Raw genomic sequence first — 18,123 nt, 5'->3', positions numbered from 1 at the left:
TCTGCTGCATGGGCAACAGCAGACCCTCCATATCACCCTGCCCAGGCTCTGTAGCTTCAGCTTCACTGGAGAGGACACTCCAGCGTCATCGCAAGATGTCGATTCAACACGGGAGGAGACAGATACCGTGTCACTCCCGAGTCGGACTGCACAGCCATTCTCGGCGGTGCAGATAGACTCTTAAGAAGCTACACCATCGTCTCTCGAGACGGACGGCTGCCGACGACGACGACGATATCTCTGAGCAACAAAGAAGAATAAACTAACAATGGCCCTTTAGCTGCAGTAAAAGCAGTGAAATAATATCCTTCCATTGATGTCAAGAGAAGAATAGCCTCCCACTTTGGATGTTTTAACAGCTAACACTTAAAAAATATTAAAGGCAAAGTTGGCATCCATTAGATACCAAGAAGTAACAGAATGGATATATCTCCCAACTTAAGCCCAGATCTCTGCTGACAAGCAAAGGGAAATTCAACAGAGTCCATTTTACCTGGGCATGTTTTACTTTGGAACTGTCAACCAGTTCCAAGCCTTCCCATATTCCCCAGGCAAAATAGGTTTCCACCTTCTCTGCTTTTTCATGCAACTTTGTGTTATAGAATGAGATTCTTCCTTGGGTTATTCAAACACCAACTCTCTATGAGCACCTACTGTAATCGAGGCACTCTCTTGCAGGCCATATAAAGATGTAGAAAGTACAGTCCTGCTCTTAAGATTCTTAGAGCGTAACAGGCAGTTATTTTTGTGAATGGTTATTTTGTCCTATGCCAAATGGTTTGGTATGTCTCATACCCTCTTATGAAACTGCAGGCTCCTTATGGACATAGTTTGTGTCCAGTTTCCTCTTGGCCCCCATGAAGCCATGTCCAGCATGTACCCATTGATCAGTACACTAAGGGCTCCATAAATGCTGGAATTGAGTCCCAGGCTTCAGAACTAATGTCAAAACCTGCTCCATGTGCTGTCTTTCCCCATACCTGTTTGCTTCTTTTTCTAGCCATCTTCTGCAAGCTTCTGCAATGAGAGTCAATAAACTGGGCTCTTGCTCTTGACTCATCCAGTCTTCCTAAGCTCACAACTAATACAATCGCACTAAACCTGAAGCCCATGCTCAACTGCATAGATACAAGCAAGCAGTCATTCCATTTTCTCCTACTCTTCCCATCCTCTGCTGACCCCAAGGAGATGCGGTTGCTTTTCCTTTAAGTTCATTTTCTTTAGGACAGTTGTGGAAATCTTTCCTCATCTTAAGTTCTCTGGGTGACCATTTTACTTCTTCTCTCTTTATTATATGGTTTGTTCCTTTCTTAATGTTATCTGATTTGGGAAAGAGTACTCTCATTCATAAAGAATTTCACATTCTGGTCAAATCAGACTTAAAGCTCTAAACATTGGAAATTGCATTGAGCCAAGAGTTAGAATTATAGTAAGAGTCTTCATTCAAATTCCTCCAAAAGCAGACTCAGAGACAAGGATTTGGAAGATGATCCCAGGAAACATGGAAAGGGAGTAAGGGAATGAATCAAAGAAGGTAAGAAAGTCATCAAGGAGTAAATTGATGAGTAGGCAGCCATTCTGGGCAACTAGGGCTCCATCTTGCTGAGGACCCCATGAGACTCTATGCAGACCACCCGGCGCAAAGGGGCTGGGAATGTACCCATCAACTCCATTTCACTCTTTAAAACTGAAGACTGCTTTGGCATTAATTCCTGTCTCGTCCACCATGCTCCAAAAGCTAGAAAATGCCCTTGGGCAGAGAGAAACAAGGAGCTTAAGGTAAGAAATCTTAGCTTATACAGAAAGCTGCGCACTGATGCTGCAGGAGACCTCCAGAGTGACAGAGAATAGAGCCAGGCACCAAGGGCATCTGCTGCACCCACTGATGTGTAATGAAACCTAATACCTAGGAGGACCCACCCTCCAGAGACTGAGAGAATGTTGCATCTGAGCTGCACAAGGGCATCCAGCTGAGAGTGAGAGTGGGACTGAAATTCAGCCCACATTCTGTTACCAAACCACATGCTCTGGCATGGAGCTGCGTCCACCTGGAAGAAGGGAAGTTCTTTTTCAAATTTTCCCCGAAGTGCCAAATGGGCTAGTAGTGGCCCTAATAAGAAACACTAGTTATTATTACAACAGATGCCAAATCTACAACAATATCAGCATTACAGGGTCTGATTTCACACACCATGGGTTTTTTTGTTTGTTTTTTTTTGTTTTAATGTGGAAAAGAGAGCACACTAAAAATAATAGAGCAGTAAAAAGCAGCCAAATTTATCACTAGGTAATATCCATTTCTGAATAGACAGGTGATTCTTAATGCAGATATAATTTTTGTTACCACCCCATTTACAGCAACTCTCAGATCCTTTGCAGCAATAATTGTGTGCTTTATCATGAGGGATTTTTTGTTTGTTTGTTTATTTGTTTTCTATTCCCAAAAGAGATTTTTAACATTTTGTCCAACAAGGAGAGGTGGTCCTGTCAAATTGTGCCTTCTGCTATCTTTGCCTATCACTGGAATTTTTTTGCCTCTTCCACCAAACATTTGACCAGAGTCTTCTTTCTGAACCCATCCCATGAGTGAATCTCATAGGTTCCCCAGTGGTCACCACTGGAGGTATTGGCCTGCAAGTCATGTTTCTGGTTATTTCGCAGTTTGGAATTTCAAGCACTGCTGTGGCTCCCACTTCCCACATTTACAATAGACATGTTGACTTTGCTGAGTATGTTTCCTGAACTTGACTGTGCTTTTGGGCAAGCTCTTTTAATGTTCTTTTCTCTTCCACACACTGGTTTGCATGCTTTCCATCTGACTATTTAATGGCAAGATGCCTTTCTCCACCTCAAGAACAAATTGAATTTTCGAATAATAGGTTCTTTACTTAGTTTTTGAAATTTTCTAACTTGTCCCACTTATTCATACCGACTGAATAATTCCTGCAGCATGAAAGAGCTCAAGCCAAGGACCCTTTAAGTTCTGACAGCTACAAGACTGTATGAAGACCCCCTTGCAGACTTTTCTATCTTGGCAATTATTAACTTCCTGAAATCAGAGAAAGTTAGGGCTGGACAAGGTCTTGGAGATCATCCCAAAGTGGTATTTAATGTCTGCAGCTCATAAACTACAATATCTTGCAGTGATTTGGAGAGAAATTATTTTAAGAGGACTGAAATATATGCACTCTCTCATTATGGCTTTACTTAAAATGGGAGGAGACAAATAGATGATGAAGAGCAGTACCACTCTGATGGATAATCTGGCATGACCTTGAGATTTCGTTATTTTATTCCTAATTTTTGATAGCTATGATCATGGTCTTAACTCTAACCCTGGGTGCTCCGCTGGTCCAGTAGGTAAGAGATGGCAATTGGCACAAAAGCACATTTTTAACACGATGAAATGTAATCTCACACACCAGGCAAGTTCTCCTATTTCCTATAAACAGAGAATGGAGATGACAGTTTCACATTCTGACAATAGCTACAAGGGAATCCTGTTGGCAAGTAAAATCATTGAGGCACTACTCTTTCCAAGTGCCTGCTTCTATATTTATTTAAGTTAATGATTAAAGTCGGTGGACAAGCCTGACAAACAATTTTGTTTGATATCATAAAGTTTCTTTTATCAACATGTAACCTATTACTGCATTGCCATTTATGTTCCTAACTTGAAATTTGATCATTCAACTCCTATAACAACTTCTTGGGTTTTAAGGATTCGATCACAGCAATTTTTAAAAAATAATTGGAACCACTTGAAATAGCAGCTTTGGGGGTCAGACAAACCTGAGTTTAAATCCCACTGACTAGATCTGTGACATCAATCCAGTTAGTTCATTCCCTAAGCTTGTCCCCATCTGAAAAACTTGGGCTAATAATATTTCAAAGAAATGTTGAAATGATCAAATGGAATAGATAAGTGTATTTTAAAAACTAGTATAGTGTCTGGTATATAATAGATCTAGAACTCACCAAATTATCTATTCATTTATCTATCTATCTATCTATCTCTTTATCTTATCTCAATATTTCTCTGATTTAAAAAAAAGTGTCTATAAAGATTTCTATTATTTTACACATCTTCTTTTAACACAGTATTTTTGGCCCTTGTAAGCCAGAAGTTAAGATTCATATATACATATTTTTTATCCTGACCCAAGGACAAATTTTTCCACTGCTTTTTAGAGAGAGAGGAAGGGAGCAAAACATCAATGCAAGAGAGAAACATCGATGCAAGAGAGAAACATCGATTGGTTGCCTCCTGTAGGCAACTGGACTGGAGATTGTACATGCCCAGACCTGGGACCAAACCTGAAACCTAGGACAAAGAATCAAACCCACAACTCTTCAGTTATGGGACAATGCTGCAACAAGCTGAGTCATACTGGACAGGGCAAGGTTCATATTTTTGAAAATTGATTCTCCCAGCACCCCTTTTAGATTCTGCACTGGTACAAGAGTTCAACAGGATTTCAGATTTTGATACATCAAATGAATCACTGCTTCCAAATCTGGACTATTCCTCTCTTTTAGCATGAAGACAAGTAAAAATAAAAGGACTTCCAAGTTTCCTCTGTGATATTTATGGGTGTCAGTTCTCTTAGCTGACACCTTTATTTAAGAGATGTCACTACTCTGTTGTCTTCACCACCATCTGATAGCTGTTCTCTGTCCTTCCATCCTTGGAGCAGAAACTGGCAACTACAATTAGTTCATCATCAGTCTTTCCCTACCTTATCAAGTGTAATTCAATGGCAAACGATCTTGGCTAGCATCTGGTGAAACTGGAGAAGTTGTTTGAGGGTTTTCTTTTCCTTTCTTTTTAATGAAATCATTTTGGAGCTCCACCACAAATCATTGAAAAGAAAATGCAAATTTTTGTCTTGCAAATGCTAACATTTGTTGAGCATATCTGAAGACTGGATAAGCAAGAAGTTCCTTTGTTGGATCCTCAGTGTTGTGCCTGGAGACATGCTTGCTTTTCCCTTCTCTCCCCATGTAGAGGGACTCGTGACAGTAAGGGATTCACTGCTGGGGAGGGCCCAGCTCCTCATGACTCTAGAGACTGGGGAGTGTGGTGTGTACCATTGAACCTACCAGCAGCACAGCCAAGTGGTCTGTGGAACCCTTCTCAGAATAATCTTTTTAAAAAGAATAAAACATAATACATACTACGTCAAGGGAAACAATTATGTTGAAATATAGCTATCAAAGGATTTTATTATGCTACTTGCTTCTTCACTAATGCATAAAATAACAAGACCTTGGGGCAGGTCTAATAATAATCATAATTCCAAGTAGTGATGAGCATAAATATTATATAATAAAAATAATAAATTTGGTTATATCTGAAACAACAGTGAAATGACATGAAAATACCCATGATTTTTACTGGTAACAAAGTCATAAGTATTACTAATACTATTGATACTATTGTAGTTTGTTTCCTACGTTTGTGATTAAAGGAATGCTGTATTTCAGAGATTAGCAGATATAAAAAATTGTCATTTCTTTTCCCATCCAAGTTAATGAATGTCCTTGAATTCTACCTCACTAACCCCTTGGATGTTCATGGCCCACAGTTTGAGAATTCTCCGGCCTCAACTCCCTGTGTGTGAGCCAATTCCTTGCCAATGGCAAGAGGCAAAATCTAAGTGTTCAAAACCAAAGCTGTACTTAAGAAAAAGTGCTTTGTCTTTGCTGACAATGGAAGGGATTCACAGTGAAAAGATCATTGTGTACCTTGGATGTTTGATTAATGTGCCTTTGAAGGCTCTGGAACACACCACCAGGAGACTCCGTCCCTCTACAGACTTTAATGCCACCGCATAGCAAATATTGAAGGGGAAAAGGCAGATCAATACTTTCAGCCCATGGAGGATAAACACTTTCCCGGTTTCCGTCTCTGCCGCGAGGCCCACCATGCTGGGTCGTGCTGTAGGCAAGGCTTAAGAGGGAGAAGACTGGAATGCCGTCCCGGCCACTGCCTGGGTGTTCCCAGCATTACCTTCTGCCTGTTTGTTCTTTACTGTTTGTTTTTCTATCCCCGTCCCTCCTCCTTCTCAGCCTGGCTCAAATTCAGCTGTGAACAGGAGCCTCAAAGGGCTGAGGCAGACTTCCTCTATGAAACCCTCCTGAAGCCATCCTAGGGCTCTGCCAGTGGGAGACAGGAGTCACAGTGCCGGGGACAGTCACTGCCACCTCCCTCCCTCCTTTTTTTCTCCTCCTGCCAAGCCCTGACAGCTCTGGAAGCTGAGAGCCTTCCTCTGACTCCCGCACAGGTCTCCACGCTGTGCATGGCTGCCAAGCCACGGGGCCAGCTCTAGGAATGTGTTTTTAATATTCATTGTTCACTCTGTCTGTTACCGATGTGTGCACTGCAATTATTGTAATTCTTTGCACATGTGTTGTTATGAAATGGGTGCCTTTCAAGCTATGCCAAGTTATTTTTTTTCCCTTTCTGAAACCCAAATATATTATTTCTACCTATGTTTCAGTTAGTTTGCCACGCTTCTTTATTTTATTTCAAAGATCAGTCTGGGCGGCAAAGAAAGAGTGGCGTGTGCACAAAGCAAGGTCCGCCTGCTTTCCTCCTGGTAGAACAGTTGCTTTTGATTTCAGCTTGTGTGGTTTTTACCTCACTCTCCTGTTTTCGTCTTTCCATGCGCACAACCAAGCCAGCTTTCAGACATACACATCCCGCAGGTGCTGCTGCAGGAGCGGCCATCTGCACCCAGGGGAAGTGCAAACAGCATTTGGTTGGGAGATTTCTTGGATATTAGTTTTTGCTTTTTTCCCCTCTTAGTGGTAGAGAGGAAAAAGGCTCTAGAAAGGGCATTTCTTTTTTTCTTTTCTTTTCTTTTTTTAAACTCTAATTGGGCCTTTTTATGACACAATGTAGAAATGTGAGCCATTAAGGCCCAAAGAGAATTATATGCCTTCATTAATTCAAATTGTCTTATTTTTGTTTTTTAATTTTTTACCAACAAAGAAATAGCAAAAGTAAAAGCAGATTTTAAAATCTGCTAACATTTTCAAAGTTCCTTAGGGCTATAACAAAACCTTTGTAAATTAAGAATAACTATTGTTTTTTCCTTTAAGAACTTATTCTTGAGATTCACAGAAACTAGATCAAGAATAAAACATTACCAGCTACCCCCAGACATATATTCCTTCCTTTAGAGATGCTCAGGCCTCTCTCTCTTTTTGCTAGACAGAGAAATCTGACCCGGTTGCACTCCTGCCTGCTAAGCATTTTAGTTTCATTGTTAACTATACCTATATGTGTCACCACGAAGCATTATTATTTTAAGGTAGCTAGGAAGCAGGACTGCTTGCTGCATAATAGTGCTGTAACTCTTGTGGCCAAGAGGGAATCAAATAAATGGAAATTGGCTAATGTGGAAAATCACACCAGAGAGAAATAAACATGCAGACAGACAGAGAGAGGTGGGGGGGGAAAGGAGAGAGAGAGAGAGAGAGAGAGATCTGCAACATCTAGATTGGTGTTTGACCAAACAACTGGGTGCCATAGCCTAGCCAGGTTGACACATAAAATGAACCATTACACAGCTGTATAAAATAACTGGGGTGAGTACTGTCAATCCCTTCACTAAGCCAACATATCAAAGATTTAGGAGCCAGTGTTACAGAAGTGTTTTGCCCCACAAAAATTCCTCCCACAATTAAGTCTTTGAAAGAAGGTTCCTCTAAGAAATCCATCCCTGTCCGGAACTCACACCCCCTTTCTTCTAATCCAGACCCTCTTTACTCCATGCATCCTTTTCTTTGAGTCCCTCAGTTAGATGCCCAAACCACTCCCACTGAAAAATTCACCCCGCCATACCCCTTGGTCCATCCTCTGTTCACACTCTGAAACAATGCCTCATATTCAGACCTGGTGTTCATTGAGCTATCCTCTGCTCAGTTGTGGGCTCCAGAAGGACTAGAAAAGTCAGCTCCACTGCTACAACATGAAGCAAATACAAGTGCTTCAATTCTTGTTCAGTCATCCCCAAAGTGAAAGGTGTGGCTGCATACCTTACAAGTAAGGTAGTCAGATTTAGAAAGAAAAAAAAAAGCCCAAGTATATTTGAATTTTAGATAACCAGAAGATAATTTTTTAGTATAAATATATCCCATAATTAGGATATATACTAAAAAAAAATTCACTGTTGATTTAAAATTGATATCCAGTTAAATTTGAATTTCAGATCAAGAACAAATAATTTTTAGTAAAAATATGTCTCATATAATATTTGGGATATATTATTATGCTTTGTTGATCTGAGATTCAAATTTAACTGGGCATTTTGTATTTTATTTGTCAATCCTGTAAGGTATCCTAAAATACAAGATACCCCTCCAACTTATGCAATATTTTTTTCTCAGAGACAACATAAGCTGATTTTCTATCTGGTGACAGACATTTTTCCTTAAGCAAGGCTTTGGTCTTACTTCTTCTGTAACAATAGCTTATGACCACTTCTCCTCTCAATACCAGCTACCCTGGTGGGATGGGGCTACATCAGCTTTATGTAAGGAATGTTCAATTTATCCTGTTCAGGTGGATATATTTTCAGAGACAGGATCATTGACCTATTCAGTTATCCAGGCTCAAGACCCTAGAGCCATCCTCAATTCTGTCTTTCCTTTGGTCCACCTTCCTAGAGCTTTATTCACAATGTCTTTTGCATCTTGTCCATTTCATCACAGCTATCCTCCTAATCCAGATTTATTATCTTTCACTTAGTGACAGAATGAATTTCTGAATTTTTCTTCCTACCTATAGCACCTCTCTTCTACAGTCCACCTAACCATACTCCCTGTGCTGAAGTTCAGTGCCATCAGAAAAACTCAAATATTCCCCAGGCTCAGAAGCATTCTGTTTCCAGAATGTCTGCCAAATGAAATCTTTTATTTTGGCTTACATCAAATCTAAATATCAAGGCCATGTATTAAGTCCCTCAAGCAATTGACTTTAAACCAGGGTCACAAACTTTTTCTGTCAAGAGCCAGATAGTAAACTTTTTAAGCTTTGAGGGCTCTACAGTCTCTGTCACAATTACTCAGGTGTGCCATTGTTGCATGACAGAAAGAAGGAGCTCCTACCTTTTGCAACAGCATGGATGGAACTGGAGAATATTATGCTAAGTGAAATAAGACAGTCAGTGAAAGACAAATACCATCTGATCTCACCTATAAGAGGAATCTAATGACCAAAATAAACAAACTAACAAACAAAATAGAACCACAGGTATGGAAACATGGAACAGACAAAGTGACCAGAGAGGTGGGGTGGGGTGTGGGGAGGTAATGGTGGAAAGAAGGGGAAGGAACTAGACAAAAAAAATGTATAAATGACCCACAGACATGGACAACAGTGGGGGAATTGACTGTGGAAGCTGGGGGTGGGATGGGCGAGGACAGCCAAGGGGCAAATTGGGACAACTGTAATACAGTAACAATAAAAAAAAATGATTTAAGAAATAATAAAAATTTTTAAATTAATTTTTAAAAAAGAAAGCAGCCATAGATAATACATCAATGAACAGACATGGCTTAGTTCCAATACAACTTTATTTCTAAAACAGGTAGAGAAGATGGATTTGGCCTAAAGGCTGTAGTTTGCCGATCCCTTCTCTCGCTGCCAAATCAAACCTGTTCTCCAAGTCCCAGCTCAAGTGTTACTCTCTGTAAAGCTCTTCTTGATCCACCCAATTTGAAGAGACTCCTCTTCACTCCATGCACACAACACTTCATGTCCCTTTTATAGCCATGCCCACATGCTGCCTTGTATAGAGTTCATGCCTCATAGAGTTCGTGTTTGTGGGCATGCTTGACATTTCCTGCAGAAGCCACTACAGTCCTTTACAAAGGGTAGATGTTCAATAAGAAAGTATTAATAGGAAGAATAAGTGAAAGTCACTGGACAGTGGGTCTAGAGAAGGGGCAGAGGCTTGATCAACTACAGCTTCCTGCTTCTCCTCCTGGAAAAGTGTGGATTCCCTTGAAGATCATGGACCAATATCAAATGCCTTCTGGAGAAGCCCAACTTTCAGGCTTGTCGACCATCATTTAAAACACATGGAAGCCTGCTCATCAAAAATAAATTAGCTAAGCATTCAATTTGACAACCAGGAAGGCTAGCATTGCAAATTGATTTGAGCTGAAACCATTTTCCTTTTTGAAACACACCCAAGTTTTAAAATAAATAGCTTCATCTGATCTGAACTACAAACATACTCCTCCAAAATCCATCCCTCAAGATAACTTTTTACCTGTTTCAGCTCAAAATCAAAGCATCTAAGCTTTTCATGGGAGGGCTAGAAAAAGCCAGGCCCTATCCTCCTCAGAGAAAGGGCTTCAGAGCTGAGAAGAATGAACTGAGGAAATGAACAACACCACAAACATTTCTCCAGAAAAATAAATAGGAAAGTTAAAAATGGTTTTAAAGTTAGCTGTTATTAAAAAATACAAGCAAATTTATTTCTTTATTTCTTTAGTATTTTTGTCATTTTTCTGGACTTGGAGATGGTTTAGTCATGTTACTACACATTTGATTTTGTCTCATTATTTTAGGTACATACCATGTCTTCTTAATTAATCTGTAGGTTTCTCAAGGTAAGATACACATTTTCTGTTCTCACATACCTCCTAGAGTATTAAAATACAAGGGCCACAGCAAATAGATAATAAGCATGCAATAAATCAATGATTATATGGGGCAAATTAACTTGCTAAAGTCCTTGGTGGGGGAATTAAGTTACCAAAGCTAATTTTTTTTAAAGATTTCTTCCCTTAAAATCTTCATCCCACCTCTTTTTCACTACCAATTAGTACCTCTAAGTCCTTTGAAATTTTCATAACAATAAGACAGAGAATCCAAAGTTTTGCTTGCAGCTATGTTTTATTGGATTTAAAGGTTCTTTGATGGTAGGACACAACACATTGACACTTGGATGAAAAACAGAGCTTTTTGTTACTTGCCAAACCAGAGAAGGCTGCCAGGCAGGGCCACACAGAGGGTTAAACCCAGGGCTGGGGCAGTTTATGTATGGCAAGCAGGGTGGGGCTGACCAGGTTTAGCAGGCTCCCTGTGCATTGGTTGATTCAGTAATTTCATAGGCTCTAGGACTTAGGGACTATTTCAAGTTCTCTGGTGCCTAGCCCTGGGGTGAGTAGAACTGGTGCATATGAAACCAGAAAGGTTGGTGTTGATGCTGCCTGTCACTACCAGAACAAATAAGTAGAGACAAGGATTGGGTCTTTACAGGAGCTTTATTCAGATGGCCAGGGATCTGAGAAGATGGCTGTTACTGTAACCTAAAAAATGATCTTAACAGTTCTTTTCAAGCTGGCCTTTTATAAGGAGAAGAAAGGGTTTGGGGAAAGATTAATTGGATAGAAAGGTGGGTAAGGGATTTTTTAAAAAGGTTAATTGGATAAGAGTTGCAGTCAGTGGTAATTTTCCTAGTACTTCTTTATCTGTTGATCAGCAATTCTTTATCTGCATCACAGGGGTTCCCTCCCTGCAACACAATGGCTCAGATATCATCTCCAGGCTTGCAAACCCCCTGAGGTACAAAGGTTGAATTGCTTGTTGACCTCCTAGAGTCATGTGGTCATGCATTCCAGTTCCTGGAATACAATCTTCCTCATGGATTAGTCACTTAACCCTATCAACTAAGGCTAAAATATCTAACCCTTAAATTACAACTTTAATCACTTCAGCCTATCAACTAAGACTAAAATCTTTAACTCTTGAGTTCCCCTGTCACATAGACCCCAGGAATGTGAGGTTTCTGTAAGGGAAGTCCTTAGATATGTGAACTTCATCAGCTACTCAAAAGAACTGACCAACCTATAGTGAGAGCTGCAAAATTAAATCAAGACAGCATATTAAAAAGAACTATGTTACATGCTATGATAGAAGACATTCACAACACCCTCATCTATTTCATTTCATGAAAGCAGAAACCTGCCTGTACCATTCTCCTTGTCACTGTACTCCAATGCCCAGCTGTAACCCAATGCCTGCCATGTGGAAGACACTCACATTTTCTCGAGTAAATTAACTGAATCCAGATTTTCACTCCTACAACAGGGCAGAAAGGTGGCCCACTGAGGATGCTGGCCTGGATTCTTCTCCTTCAGTAGGCACTGAGACATGTACTTCAGGGGGGGAAAAAAGCATAATATGGCTACTATTCAGGGGGTAAAATGTGAACAGGGTCAATATTAGTCTGTCAAGAAATTATGCCCATATTCTGGAATGCTTTTGTTTTATCAGAATGACAGGCAAATACAATAGACCAGTGTTATTTGTACTCATCAAATCTGAGAGCAAAGTGACATTTGGTGGTAAGAGAAATGGGAATGGAAGAAAAAAAAATACTGACCAAATGCCAGCTACATTGCAGTGGTTCTGCTGTGGGATAGAAGATAACAAAGCTTTGAAAATCAAGAAGCAAGGAAGGGTAAGAAATGAGATTGGGTAACAGACGTTCATGAGCTCTGGAGAGTCACTGATTTTGTAAGATCATATGATACTAGGAGCATTTGGAGGGGTTATCACAGTCTTTTGGCAGAAAAGGACTGATTTAGTGTAGATAAAACAAATAGGAAATAATGTCTTGAGACTAGAGTCTGTAATGACTGTAAGTCATTAGCCCTATGAATGGGTGAAAACAGACTTAAAGAAATGATGCTACACCACTACAGTATTTCTGTGGGAAGTCACACAGAATGAGGGCTTCATGATAAACTCTATAAAGCTTTAGAAAACTCTAGGTTTAACAAATTTAAATGGTTTCTTCATCACAGAACCAAGCAAAGTCTTCATTATGCTAATATGTGTTGGGAATCTTTAAGAAGAAAGCATGGTGGGAGGGTCTTGGCCACAGAACCCTCCTTTCATGGAACGACTCATATTCCATAGAACACGTTTTGATAAAGCCTATGCTAATATGATATTTTTTCTACCTATGCCATTTTTCATAGCAACACAAGTTATTTTATTATGTCAGAGAATTTAAGCAACTCAATTTCAGAACACGTAACACTATCGCTAACTCTTAGAGACTGACTAGAAAATTCTCCTTGTGTCTAATATAGATCTCCATGCCCTTTGAAAAAATATATCTGGTCCCACTATGACATTCGTGGAATAGACTAAATATATATGATGATACCAGCTCTCCTCAGTGCTGAGAAAATAAAAATTAAAAAAATTTGAAGCAGGATGAGGTGAATGATGAGAGAATACCACACTAATCCTAGTGTTAATCACTGCCCCATCACATTCTTGTTAATCTATTCAATTAAATGTCTAGGGGGGGGAAATCAGTTTAAAGCCTGGAACCAAAGCAGCAAGCTAAGAATAACATAAGCAACTAGAATTTTAATTTCTGCAAGTCTGCAAAATGCAGCAGTGACTGCTATTGAATGAGTATCTGATTAGGAGATCAAATAATACTGAATATCAGCATTTAGCTACTTAGCTTGACATGTCGAGCAGAGGCAAAAACTGCAGTCAGCATTCCAGAAACAGTAGAATGTGATAGGCAGGTCTTCACCCAGCAATCTGCCAGGGATTCTGAGATAAGTAGTCTATCTCACTTTTTTTGCTGTAAACCTCCTTGCAATATATTGTGATTTGGATGCCCTAATGTGGCAGCTGTTTATTGACATTTTGAATGATGCAAGGTCATCTTATAATGACTTTCAAGAAACTACTGACATTAGTTTTCTTGATTTCTTTTTAAATTTAAAATTTTTTTTCAATTACACTTTACATTCAATATTATTTTGTATCAGTTTCAGGTGTATAGTATAGTGGTTAGACAGTCACACAGCTAGGTACTGGAAATATCAGAGGGATATTACTTTTAGATTATTTATGTAGACACCCATTAAATATCTTTATGTTCATGTGAGTCATAAACACATGACCATGGAAGCTACTTTTTTTTTTTGAATCTTCACCCAAGGATATGTTCACTGATTCCAGAGAGAGAGGAAGGGAGGAAAAGAGAGAGAGAGAAACATCAATCGGCTGCCTGCTGTATACACTCCAACAGGGGACAGAACTCACATTACGCGCTCTGACCAGGAATCAAACTCCCAACCTTTTGGTGTACCAGATAATGCGCCAACCAACTGAAACAACTGGCTAGGGCATGGAAGCTACTTTTGAAGTCAGCACTGTTACAAGGTAAACAGCCCCGAGGAAGTGGATGGCTTTCAGTAATATCTCCAACAATGAATTCTCTTATTGAAATATTTATTAAGTACATACCATGTGCTGGGTCTTTTGTCCCCTGGCCTGCTCAGCTCCATTGTTTTAACTAATGATCAAGACAGCCCAGTCAATGAGGCAGCTTTTAGATTACTTTCAATAGTGAAAAGATAGAGGAATGGTCACACAGCCATAGACATCAAGCAGGCATCCTGGGCTTATGTAGGAAACCACACCTTTAGAAAACTCAGGTACACCCATATCGTCGGCAGCCGTCCGTCTCGAGAGACGATGGTGTAGCTTCTTAAGAGTCTATCTGCACCGCCGAGAATGGCTGTGCAGTCCGACTCGGGAGTGACACGGTATCTGTCTCCTCCCGTGTTGAATCGACATCTTGCGATGACGCTGGAGTGTCCTCTCCAGTGGAGCTGAAGCTACAGAGCATGGGCAGGGTGATATGGAGGGTCTGCTGTTGCCCATGCAGCAGACCCCCCCCTCTCTTCGCAGCTGAAGGGTCCAAGGGAAAGACAGAGTCAATACAGCTTGGCTTCAGGTGCGCCACAGGAGTTGCCGGTGTTGACTACAACATCAAACCGCCTTAGGGACTCCGGCTCCGGATTTTCTGTCGGGGTTTACTCCCTTAGCCTTTCCCCTGAAGAGGTATGCCGCAAGGCAGCGGAGGTTTTTTGGAATCAGAGTTTTCCTTCTCTGATGTGCCCTGACTGGAAGATCGAACCAGGGACACTTAGCTCGCAGGCCGACGCTCAATCTACTGAGCCAAACCAGCCAGGGTCCTATTTTCTCCAGACTGAGCATAACAAGCACCTCTTTTTCAGAGACAGTAGGCAAGGCACTTGCTGGTAAATTCAGTGCTCTCAGGCAAGAGAGAACTCATGAAGCTAATTTCTTACCATTTGGGTGATTTTGGGAGAAAGACTCAACACCACTGTCCCTACTGGACATTGTTGGGCCTGCCAATTGTGTGGTCTTCACCACACCCCCACCCTTCGTAAGGCATGACTCCATTAACCATTAGCTGGCAAGATCAATAGAAATGTGAGTCTTTGTTGGTTGGGTGGAAAATATGAATGGGGGCTAGAGGCTGAGCCATCTTGTCATAAAGCTTATAAAGAGTGGCCTGAATACCCTCATTACAGGGTTTCATTATATAGGGCTTATATACATATATCAATAGCAATTACTACTAGGTGATGCTGTCTTATTTTGCCATAAACTCTTTCAGCAACAAGCAGTTCAAAAAACCAAAAGCACATGTTTAGCGAAAAACTAAATTTCAATTTCAATTTCAAAACCAAATTGTTGATGAATGTGGAACTTGCAAGGAATGTTTATTAACCTAGCTTGCCATCAACCATGAGAACTAAGGGACACCACTGACCACATGAAAACCAGAGGACACAAACCTTCTGATGAAGCACCAGCATCTACTCCGAGAGTTAGAAGTTACTCTAAGACTACACCCGAAAATGTTGAACGTGTGCTTCTGCAGAGAGTATGTTTACACATCACTCAGTGAAGCAATACTTTTCACTTACCTCAAATGATTACTCTTCTTCCTTTACTTCACCCACTCTGGATTCCAAGTTTCCTTCTGGGCATATGAAAGAGAAGCAATAACTGTTCATGTGTTGGCTCCACTGACAGAACTGCAGAAACAGTTGAAGGAGGTCAGTTTGGTACCAGTGTCCCGGATACAGCAAAGAGAAAAATCAATTCGTTCCACTAAAGATTGTTTTTCTTTGTTCAGTTCATGAATTAAAATACTTCTTTCAGATAATCATTCTGTCAAAGAGAAATATCTGACATTATTGTTAATGTTATTATAGGTTCAACATTAAAGATACAGTTATTTGTTTTTTATATGCAAATACAAATTTTAGTGAATTAAAGTGTGTAAAAATATTTTTACTAAATTAAGAAAGTTTTGAAGCAGAAATGTACATACATAATTAATAATTACATCCCAAAAAGCTCCTGTATTCTACTAATCAAAATAGAAACTTTGTCAAAATGTATAAATAATATACACACACATGCACACACAGTTGGAGTAATTGAACTATAAAATGGTTTATAAGGAAGCTAGTATTCAACTTTACTATGGAAATAGACGCTTTCTCTGCTCCCCACCATCCAGGTCTGTTCCTAATGCTGCAGAACCCAGGGCAAGAGTAGAAGTGGAAACCCACATACTGTAACTCTGAAGTTTTATAAGTTGTAAATCAAACTAGAAACTGTTAAGTAAAAATGTTTGATTCTATCATGACAAATATACTCATACCTTCAATAATGTCCTGAAAAGCCAGGGTATAATTTAGACTCCCCACGCTCCTTTGGAATTCCTGTGTGGAACTGGCAGCTTGGGGAAAGCACCCACCCCCGGCTCCTCCTCTCTCCAGCTCCTTCTGGTACAGCAAGGGGCCTCATACAAACAGAGGGGCACACACCAAACTAGCCAATGTGAGCAAATTCTGTCAACAGCGCCCTTCCCCTCACAAAGAGCAGTGCTTTGACCAAATATTAGGCCATGGGTGTCCTTCACTGGTAGTCCACCCTTGGGAGCAAATACCCAGGGAAGATGCCTGCCCATCCCTGGTAGCAGGTCAGAACCATCTGGGCAAGGAATTCCGGAGCCTTAGCCATTTGGACATTTGTCTGGAAGGGCATGTCTTCTTGGCTCCTCAGATTTGAGTTGAACTGGAAAAGTCAGAGCTGAGCTCTCTAAAGTATAGGGCCCTGGACAGTAGTCTGTCTTGCTCAGATTTAGATCTAAGAGTAATACTGATGTCATCAATTGCATTTTGGAAATGTCTGAGCTTTTAAAGAGCCATTTTGAAAATCAAATTATGTGCCTAAAAATAGTATTGGACTACACACACACACACACACACACCCAGTCATCATATTCCTAATGCTTCCGAAATAAAAGGAGAAGCATTAAGTAGGAAAACGAGGCAGTGCAAACCTTCAGAGACTCCTGAATAGGGACACTTCTGCAAGCATGCCCTATGCAGTCCACACAGGGACCCCAGGCTAGAAAGGCCCCACATTTGGTGTCATGCTCTCCTGTCATCTTGAAATTTTTAATAATTGGAACAAAGGAACCCACATTTTTATTTGCAGTGGCCTTTGCAAATGATGTAGCCAGTCCTTTTCTCAAGGGCCACTCAGGAAGAGCATTTCCTATGGAACTTTGGCCTGTTTTCTCTTTGAAAAATAGTCAATAGAGCCTGCATTTCTCATTTGATTATTTCACTTTCACCTCTAGGCCTGGACAAAAACTTCAGGGCAGAAGTTTTTAAAGCCCACCAGAGTATCTGAAAACCTTGACAAAGTTTCCATTAAAGGGTTTCCATTAAAGTTGAAATTCTGGAATTGCCTCACTCACTTCCCGCCTAACCCCTGATTAAATGCCACCATTTTCAGCCAGGTGTCTCCCTGTCCTTCCTTCTGCCCCTAACTCTGTCTCTTTTGATTATGGTGGTTTGCTTTTTCTTTCTAATTTTTTTCATTTCCTCTCCACTTTGTTGATTAAAATTCAGGGTAGTCTTCTTATGAAAGCATAATGCCAGGCAGAGATAGAAATCTGTCCAGCACATCTTTATTAATCCAGAGCAAGGCCATTTTGAAAAAATGCAAAGAAAGGAGATTTATAAAAGGCAAGGGTTGGTCTTGGTCGATCCTCACAGCAAGGGCAGAGTCTGACACAGTGCAGAGGGTCTGCAAGGAAACAAGAGCAAAATCACCCCCCTCAGTTTATCCTCCTCTTCCCACCAGCCCCAACTCTACCCCACAGACCTGGTTTTGGGTTTCTTAATTCACTTTATATTCTGCAGATTTAGTCCTTCTAATCTCCA

The 18,123-nt window shown here is 40.4% G+C and overlaps 1 long non-coding RNA gene across 1 annotated transcript in view; it reads right to left on the bottom strand.

Moving 5' to 3' along the window:
- LOC150001577 (uncharacterized) overlaps positions 1-7,969 on the bottom strand; it is a 47,468-nt gene extending 39,499 nt beyond the window's left edge. The window contains exon 1 of the long non-coding RNA XR_016512955.1: positions 7,853-7,969. This is a non-coding gene — a long non-coding RNA (uncharacterized LOC150001577). The remainder of the gene's footprint in view (positions 1-7,852) is intronic.
- Positions 7,970-18,123: the final 10,154 nt, after the last annotated feature.

This window comes from Furipterus horrens, unplaced genomic scaffold (assembly GCF_987537825.1).
Source record: "Furipterus horrens unplaced genomic scaffold, mFurHor1.1.pri manual_scaffold_9, whole genome shotgun sequence".
Classification (NCBI taxonomy): domain Eukaryota; kingdom Metazoa; phylum Chordata; class Mammalia; order Chiroptera; family Furipteridae; genus Furipterus; species Furipterus horrens.
Note: the sequence above shows the minus strand (reverse complement) of the source record. Positions and strands in the feature narration are given on the sequence as shown.